Source organism: Aulonocara stuartgranti (assembly GCF_965226115.1).
Source record: "Aulonocara stuartgranti genome assembly, chromosome: 6".
In the NCBI taxonomy this organism is placed as follows: Eukaryota; Metazoa; Chordata; class Actinopteri; order Cichliformes; family Cichlidae; genus Aulonocara; species Aulonocara stuartgranti.
In genome coordinates, this window is record NC_138944.1 from 15,010,954 (window position 1) to 15,021,037 (window position 10,084).

Here is a 10,084-nt window from a genome sequence, read left to right on the forward strand (position 1 = left end):
AGTTTGACTGACCATACTCACTAACATCCTCCACTTATTATGAAGAGCTGTCTAATGAAATGACTAATTTTAAATTATGACTCACTTAAGTTCCTTGTCATTTTTTTTTCCTGACATGATATGATTGTCTATCAATAATGAATGCACAGCTTAAATAAATACCTGTTGTCTTCCACAGCAGTACTGGAAAAACAACCAAAGGCTTTCAGGGACTAAACCTCATTGAACATCACACATGTGGAAGTGCACAAATGTTCAAAAAGGTTCAACAACTGTAAGTTAGACTCTGAGGAGGAATGTAATGTCGAAATGTTCACTGGTGCAAGATCACTGCCCCCTATAGTGTGTGTCTGTGTGTACGTGTGTGTGTATGTGGGGGGGGGGGGGGGGGTCTGTACCTGCAACGGGACCAGAGGTGTGGCACCTCTCATGTGTCATTAATGACTGCAGCATGTAAACTAACATGTAAGTCTCGTGCACAAAGTGTGTTCCTGTTTTTATCATTTCATTTTTTTAAGTGGAAGCTGATTGGCCCCACTATCACTGCAGACGTGTCAGCCACAGTGGGCCTTTGCACCGTGTTTCTGACAGGGTGTTTTTATCTGCAACAACAAATTACATTCTAAGGTAAACTGAAGTAATAGAAACAAGAGCTGTTCTCACAAACATCCGAGCACATCCCAAACAAGGCCAAACGTTTACCTGTACCTTGTCTCCCGTCCACCAATGAGGTTCTGGTTTAATTTCCTACCTTATAAGGTCAGAGATTTCCAGAAAGAGAGAAGGCGCAGCGCTCAGGGGCGGAAGGAGGCGGGGTGTTTTGTTGCGAGGTCTCGCTGTGGTGTAACTTTCGTTTCGAGCCCTGTCTTTACCCCCAAGCCCCAGTCCCGCTGCTGTTAAAGACCTGACACACATCAAAGATGAGCAGAAATGTAGGAGCAGCAGGTCGCAGCATGAACGGAACAGACGGCACGCTGTGTGTATTCATATCTTTGTGGGGACCAAAAGTTGGAAGTCTACTTTACTTGTGGGGACCAAAATCCTGGTCCCCACAAGTTAAAGGCATTTTGAGACTTTAGGGAAATGGTTAAATTGGGTGTTTGTTAAATTTAGGGTTATTGTTAGGCATTCATTTTTCATAGTTATGGTTAGGGAAACCATTATGTCAATTAGATGTTCCCACAAGCTATGAATACTTGACTGGTGTGTGTGTGTGTGTGTGTCTTTAACTGGTTTAACCTGTAGGCAATAAAATTAAGCATACACACTTAAAGTCAGGATTACTGTGAATAGATTTGTCCCACCTGGTGGATGAAAGTAATCCTTAAATGTTTTACACATAACCCTTCACTGTAAATGCCTTCATTAAAATACCTCTGAAAAAAACCTCTTTAAGATCCCCACATCTAATTAAACTACATCTGACTCAGCACACAACATATTACAGAGAACTGTGAAATTCATTATTAACACTTTATTTTTCTGTTTTCTTTTTTTAGACTTTTAGACTTTGATCTGGTAACAAATCTGAAATCTTCTTGAACAAGAAACAATGTCAATAAATTCATTTTTACTGTGAAAAAGTCCTGAGCCATCCTTCATATCTTCATATTTTGCTTCCAAACAGACACATTTTCTTGTAATTTCTTGCAGGTTCTCCTGGCTTTCTGAAGATCATCCAACTTTGTCTTTGGACATTGCTTCCTTTTTTCACTTGTTTTTAGTCCAGTCATTTATTAGGACCCCTTAACACTGATCTGTGAATCCTTCAAGCATAAAATGTCACCTAACCCAAGGGATGAACCAGTGCTGTGTCTGCACATAACAGAAAACTAAACAAAAAAATTCAATTGTGTCTTTAGGCTCTTTGTTGCTATAGCACCCTGCTGCAAAAACACACAATTTGTTCAAATTTCTTTGGCTGAATTTACAGAAAATGTTAACAGAGTCTGACAAAATGATGAAATAGTATTTTTGGACAACTAGGTCAATCCCAAACAGCTGTTAACCCAAAATTTGGCATATCTTGGCACAGTGTAAAGTGTGTCCTTAAAATTGCACAAATGGAGAACAGAAGAAGTGAAGGGTCTAAAAACAATCTACAGCAAATGATCAGCATCTCAAAGTCTTGTTGTTAAGAGATATGGGGAAAGAAACAACAAAGAGCTGACACAGGACCTGTGAGGTGCCTCCGCTCCTTCAGCTGATCCATTTACTCCTCAATGGAGCCTCATCGGAAATGGTCTCAGTGGAAGAAAAATGGGGAGCAAAGGTTGAGGTGTGCCTAATTACACAAGACCTGGACTGAAAATCAGACCTGATGGAGAGATGAATCTAATTATGAACCCAGAAAAGTACCGTGAGATTTTAATCCACCATCCAATACCATCTGGAAAGCATCTGATTGGCAATGGCTTCATTCTTCAGCATCACATTGATCCCAAAGACACAATAAAAACATATTTTAAAAAAACACAGGCACACAATGGAGCACTATCAGTCATGGATTGGCCTCCTCCAGAGCCTGGACCTCAACATTATTGAGGCAGTGTGGCAATCACATTGACAGAGAACAGAACAAAAGGCAGCCAACATCCAAAGAAGAGCTCTGAATGTCCTTCAAGAAGCCTGGAGAACGTTTCCCGAAGACTACTTAAAGAAGTTGTCTTACATCCTTTATTTCCATGTATGTCTTTACACGTTTCACTAGCTTTCCCTCACATTTTTCTACCAACGGATAAAGAAATGAAGAAATGCTGACTGCTACCACTCTGATTTTTCTTTCACATAATTATCACACATCATCATGTGAAACTTGGGGAAACTTTCCACCTCCAGCACGTTTTAACCCTTTTGCACAAGCCTGCAGAGTTTCCAGAGCTGTCAGCTCGCTCAGTCGTTATGCTGGTGGTTTATTTTTGCTTCCTTGGGGCAAAGTCTGTAGTTACATCACCTCACATATAATGCAGCTTCTTCTACTTCTGAAATCAAGACAAAGAACGTATTGGTCACACAGCAGTGACTGATAGGTGATCTTACTCTGTTTATTCCTGCGTAGTACTCGGCATGATCTGCTCAGTGTGAGCTTTTAATCATATGAGCAGAAGCAGAGTCATGCCAAGTCCTGTTCTGTCTTGTCATGCATGCAATTGTGGTAAATTTCCCTGTGAGGGGAATGTGCAGACGCCACAGGAAGAAGAAGAGGATAAGTGTGTCTGCCTTCACTTTTACCTTCAATTTAGATGGATGGAGTCATGAATTAGAAACGTTTTTTGGGGGGGAAAGCCGAGTTCAACGTTACTACACTAACCAAAAAAATCACTTAAACAGAATCTGTCTGACAAAGTGAAGTAGACTAAAATAATCTCAAGAAACACCTAAGTGACAAAGTTCACTGACATCTAAAAACGGAGAGAACAACTACGCTGAACCTTCCCAGGAGTGATCAGCCTTTTAAAATTACTCCAAGAGCTCATACACGACTCTTGGATGGCTCTGAATGGCTCAAAGTCAAAACTTAAATCAAATCGCGATGCTTTGGCATGAAAAAAACTCCAGTGGTGGAATTAAAACAATTCTGTGATTAAAAGTGGGCCTAAATTCCTCCACAGTGAGACACTCATTATCAGGCACTGCAAATACTTGGTAGCAGTTCTTGCTGCCTGTTGTGTGTGGTCTATTTCTTTCTGTGCATGATTGCTACCGTTTTCTTTATTAAATTTTAACACACTCATGTGCTACATTTTCTTACCAGAAATCTCCAGAAGTAAATCCGCTCTGTGTGGAACCAATAAAGTCTTAATCTTCTGTTTGAGATGTGGCGGAACAGCAGATTCACATCACAGATGTGCAGCCAATAAATCTGCAGACACTGTGGGATGCTATCATCCCAGTGGACCAAAGTCTCAGAGGAATGTTTCCGGCGCCTTGTTAAATCTATGACACGAAGAGTTAAGGCGGGTAGGAAGGTTAGATGGTTCAGTCCTAGCAAGGTGAACGTAAACTCAGAACAATTATCCTCTCCATGAAAATTATTATTTCCCAAATGCTGATTTGATGGCTTTCTGCAGGCCGGTTGGTAACGTTCACTTTAGTGTTCTGGAGGTAGTAATGGCCCAGAAACACGTTTTCTGCTCATTGGTTGATGATTTCTTTGCAAAATCTTGAGGGGACTCCCAGTTCCAGATTTACTTAAACATCCCCGCAACATAATACTCCCACCACCGTATTTCACTGTGCAGATGGTGTCCTTGGTGTACTTCAGTCTGGGTTGAAGGTGTCTCTTCTGCAGAAGTGGAGTTATTTTCTTGGTCTGCAACCTCGCGGTCCATTCTTGTGCAGAGCTCTGGTGACTGTCTTCTTTGAGACTACAAGTCCTGACTTGGCAGTTCTGGGGTCTTTAGGGACATCTCTTACTACTTTACCTTCCGGAGTCTTTGAGATGTTTCACTTCCTACCCATGTTTTGACACTTGAAAATGCTGTGAGCATCAATGATTATTTTTCCTCAAGTCTTTACGGATTTCTTGTTTTTGGTATGATGCTTTCTCGGGCGGAAGCTCAAACCCTTGCTGATGTTTTTGAGCTTTGTATAAATCAGAAAATAATTTTGTCTTTGCTGGTATTTTACACTCAACCAAACCCTAACACTCTGACTACCTTGCATTGTGGGAATTGTAGGATGCAAGAGCTGTCCGTGACTCTCACACAGGTGAGGATATTTCGAAGAAGAGAAAAATACCACAAGACAAACTTTTTTTTATGAGTTTTTATTTATTTATTTGATTTTTATGTCTTTTATTATGTTTTTTTTTTTTACTCCAAAGAGATCCTGAGGTATTCACAATATAATGGCATTTATTTTATTTGAAATGACACTGGGGAGGGGGATGAAATACAGCTAAAAACAAAAAATAAAACAAAACAAAACAAAAAACCCCCCAAAAAAAAAAAAGACAAAGGAAATGGGCAGTAAAGCTGTGTTGACTGATACAACGGTCAAGACAATAAATCGGTGCGTGTGTGTGTACATAAATGAAGCCTTTGAAGTCAGTCCTCTTACCCCCCTCACCACGCTCACAAGCAAAGTCATGCAGTCTACACTGACAATTCAGAAGGAACAGGCAAAAAAAACCTTGTCAAAGCAGGCATGTCCCAACCTCGCTGTCATAACAACAAGCCAATCAGTCCACTATTAAAGTAGCTATCACCAGCTATACATTTTTAAAGAAAGTCAGCGCTGAGGGTGGCATCCACTGATTAAAACCATCCAAATTCAAACAACTTAACTGTGAATAATTAGCGAAGCACTTGAATCAAACACACCATGCAGTTGCTCCAAACCATGAGGAGTCTGATGGGGTCTTCTGAGAGGGTAAACAGCAAACAAAATCATCTGGGAGTCACATTAAAACCAGAAAGAGTGATTTTTACTGTGCTGCACCTTTCATCTTCTTCGAAAATAAACTTTTAATCTACCGAGCAGACTGTACATTAGTGTGGTGATCGAGCACGACATTTAGCTTTCTGTACACGACGGTAAAAATGCCAATAGAGAGTCTACTCCTCTGCCTTGTATCCTGTTTGCCCTCCACAAAACAATAAAAATTACATATTAAAAAGAACCATAAAAAAAACCAAAGACAAATAACATACAAAGGACTAATAAATAAATACCAGTGAGAAAAATACACTGTTGAATCATCTTCTTGCTCTGTCTCACAGATTTATATGATTGATAAAATAACTGCTGTGACTCTTAGAAAATAAGGAAAACACCCAATATTCTCCTCCTGTCTGCACAACAATCTGCAACACAAAACAAAAATAAAACCATCACAAGTGCAACATCAGTCACAACAGTCTCAGCAATTAAAAAAGAAAAAGAAAGCTCTGGTGTTTTACCATCAGCTCACTACTAGAGCAAACCAGAAAGAATAATAAAAAAAAAATAAAATAAAATAAAAAGGGACAAAAAACCCCAAACCAAAACACAAAAAAAAAAAAAAAAAAAAAAAAAAGCACACAATTTATGACCCAAACTGGGGTAACAAGAAATAAACTGATCATGATATCTGATCAAAAGGAAAACAATATATAATAACAATCAAAATAATAAAAAAAATAAAAATACTATCAGACTGAGTTCAGAGGTCATCTTTTATGTGGCGGTTTGACAAAGGTGGACAGACCAACTACAGCGTAACGGGAAAAACCAACTGCTCCACCTCGCCTATAAAAAGGAAACCTTTAGAAAGACGGACCGCCCCGCTCTCTATCACCCACTTATTTCCTTGTTCAATTTGGTGTCATCTTTGCCCTGAATAATAATAATATTAACAACAATAATAAAAACAGTAATAATAGTAATTGTGATGATAATAAAAAAAATAAAATAAAAGCTAATAATAATAATCACCATCAATAAAAGACTTTTGGTAGACGATTAACCATCACGCACACTCTCCACGCGGCTAACTGAAAAGAGAAACTGTGCACACGAACGAGGCGAAAACAGGACAAACACTGTCTGCTAATAAAGATCCAGCTCCTCCTCATCCTCCTCAACACATAGTGACGGGTCTGAAGTGAAAAAGCATGTTGGGGAAAAAAAAAACCAAACAAATTCTCTTTTCCTAATTACACAAAAATTCAACTTTTTTGTTGCAAAAGCAAAAATACAGAGTACACGTGTAAAAATCATAAATAAGAATAAAGTTTTGTGCATCCCCGTCCCAACCGACCATTGTCTTGGAAGAAAACAAAGAAACAATAAAAACAAAACAATGGCAGTTACAGCGGTGACAATAACATGCAATCGATATACTTTACAGCATTGATCTGTTACCTCCCCCTTCGCCAAAACCCCCCAAAAACAAACCAACAACAAAAGACAAAAAAAAAAATACAAACCCCAGTCTGACCCCCCCTCGTCCCTCCCCGACCCCAATACATTCCTTAAATATTTGTCAGCTCATTCAAAACATCTCTTTTGCTTTCTCGCTGAAGCCGGTGATATTAATCACACAGGGGGGGAGGGAGGGAAGGAAGGAGGGAGGTGGAGCTCGAGAAGGGGGGGGGGGGGATTTTTTTTTAAAAAAATGCATCGATGCCAACTCTGTATGTACACGAAGCATCTCCCCCCCACCTCACCAGATGAAAGCAAATTTTAAAAACAAACAAATCTGAAGCAAGCTGACATGGTTTGAATGACTGCATAGTGAAAATGATATTTGGTTTACTTACAGATGGGGTTACAACACGCACACGCGCACACACAGACTCCCTCACAAGCTAATATACACATAAAGCCACTATCGGCAGTAGCCAGCATTGCTGTGTAGAATGGGATAACTTTATACATTTGGTGTGTGTGTGTCTAGTTTAGTAATCAGATGTTTAATCCCCCCCGACTCTCACACAAACACACATACAAGCAATTACATGTGACAGGATTTAAAGGTGGTGTGTGGCACCGTCAGCCAACCAAGTGAAAATGCACACCAACGGCACGGTCGGCAAGTGTGTGCGCGTGTTTGTGAAATACATGTCAGCTTAATAACAGAGAACCTCGACAGCGGGAGACTGGGTCCAGCTTTATCACGAGTTAGCCGAGGCACACGCATGCACGCACAGTTTGAACACTGAGCGCTGAATAGGAAGTGCGGCGTGTACTGCCGAGCTTGTATTTGAAACTGCACCGATGAGAAGAGCTCAGGCTGCTGTGATGGCAGAGCACCAGAACCAGGGCTGTATATAATAGTTTTGAGGGGAGGGGGGGGGGGGGGGGGGGGTGTTCACCCGTCGTATGGAAGTGTGCACCACTTTAAATCGGTTCCAGCTCACATCCGGTGTCCGTATGACAACCAGAGAACGGCTGAACTAACGGAGTCAGGCCAACTCCACCTCACATCTGCTCAGAGGCCTGGGTCAGTGAGTCAGGATCAAGCCGGGTTTTTCTGCATCACAAAGCTGGCCCACCTTTAACTGGGACTAATTAACATGATCGGGTCACTCCGCAGTCATCATTCAGAAACATTTAACAACTTGGAGCGAGCTTACCAAGCCAGCAACCTAATCAATCAGCATCTACAGATAAAAACCACAGAAAGACTCTAATTGGGTCTGAATTATCAATGAGTGTATTTTAAAGACGCAGCATCATCTGTACACGACATTAAAGGTCCGTGTGTGAGAATATTGGTTATAAATCAAACATTAATTTCAGTTTGTGTTGATGAGTCTTCTTAAATTATCAGGATTATTTTAGCCAAGTAAGGAAATATGTGCTTCCAATTCCCATTATGCTTTATTTTCTGCATTATACAGATACTGTAACACTGGATAATCACTTTCCTACGTATTTCCTTATATGGTTATAAGGAGGTGGGGCTTAGAAGCTGAATCTATGCTGGGGCTGAATCGTGCAAAGCTACTCTAGTTGATTCTCTTACTAAAAATATGGAGTTAGAAATGAGCACAATGTCACTTTTAATGTTTTACATTAACGGTATACCTCTTAACCTTTAACACCTTTTTTGCGGCTTCAATAACTTGACTGAAGAGGACACACTCAGATCGGTAAGCCCAGAGCTAACAGAGCCAGTTGTGTAGCAGCGGTGTGACACCGCTTATCCCGAACGGCTAACATTCAGGTGCTCAGTGATGCCAAGAGTCAGGTGAGCTCAGTTCCTGACTCAGGCCTGCGGTGAGTTTGAGCCAGCTGGTCATGTATTATTGCACCAGTCTCCCTCTGTACTGTATATGACACATACATGGGACATACTCCCCCCACACACATACACACACATCCTCTCCCACTAGCTAGAGAGATTTCATATATAATCATAGCTAAGAGTAATCAATTATAATGTCAATAACAAGACTCATAATGATAACAACAACGCTCTTTCGTCTTTTTGTTAAGTTGTGGTCACCTTTGGTGTGAACTATCAAGGTTGTCAAGCTTGCAGGGGACCTGCAGACAGATGGAGGAGTGGATGGACAGAGTGTTGGATGGATGTGGCACAAAGCATCTGGACAGACAGACAGACCCGCCCAACCCCCAAATCATATCTACACTGTACAGAGTAGTAGTGTGTAGTGTGGCATCAGGATATGACAATTAACTGCTTTCAAAACACACAAGAGGTACATTTGAGGTGAGGCGTGAGTTAGTACTTGCGTGAAGCCAACCTTTCTGCACGTCCTTCTCTAATCTATCCGAGCTTCTCTCACTTGCTTTTGCTCTCTTCAGACTTGCTTATTTTGGTAACACGTGTATGGACATTGCATTATTTCACTTATTTGGCTTAAAAGAACAAGAATAAAATATTCGTCCTTTGGGGAAAAGAAGTGACAGCAGCGTCTAACGCAATAAAAAAAAACAAAAACAAAAAAAAACAGTAGCAGCAGCAATGCAAATAAATAACAGTCCGAACAGAACAGTAAACGTCACAAACGCAACAAGCTAAATCGCTAAAATCAGAATTGGTAGGTTGGCGTAACACCATGAAAGCTCTTTACAAACCCCCCCCCCCCCCCCCCGAAACAAACAAAAACAAACAGCTAGCCTCAGAGCTCAGCACTCCTGTGTGAAACTGCTTCCTCTCTTACACTTACTTCCTGTCACTCAGCTTGTCTCTGACTTTCCTTGAACTTGCCACCACGCTTTCTTTATCCTCCTCGTCACCTCACGTTGCCCCACCCCACACTCATTTCTACCATCTTGACAACATTCCCGGACCCCTCTCCGTCTCTCTGACTTCGCGTTTCCCCCTCTCAGTCATCGCCTCTCCTCTGTTCTGTCTAACAGCGATTTGGTGTTTGTGGGATGTAGTCTGAACATCTAGCATGCTTTGGCTGTGGTCCCGCAAGAAGGGAGATATTAGCGCTCTGCTCAGTCGGCCTATGTAGACTTGCACTCACGTTTACACAGTATATGTACACACATCCTTTAAGCTGGGTTCTCAAACTGTAACTCATGTGCCAGTGGTCAGCCTGTTTTCTTTTGTAGAAATAAACAGGGAGTGAAAAAAAAAAAAAAAAAAAAGAGCTTTGAATGGGGATTTTTTTACCTAATCAAT

At 40.9% G+C, this 10,084-nt stretch overlaps 1 long non-coding RNA gene across 1 annotated transcript; it reads left to right on the forward strand.

Annotated features, from left to right (window-relative positions):
* Positions 1 to 416: 416 nt before the first annotated feature.
* LOC309709372 lies at positions 417 to 10,050 on the forward strand. Its single transcript, XR_014277490.1, has 2 exons — positions 417 to 1,232; positions 7,387 to 10,050. It is a non-coding gene; the product is annotated as an uncharacterized lncRNA (long non-coding RNA).
* Positions 10,051 to 10,084: the final 34 nt, after the last annotated feature.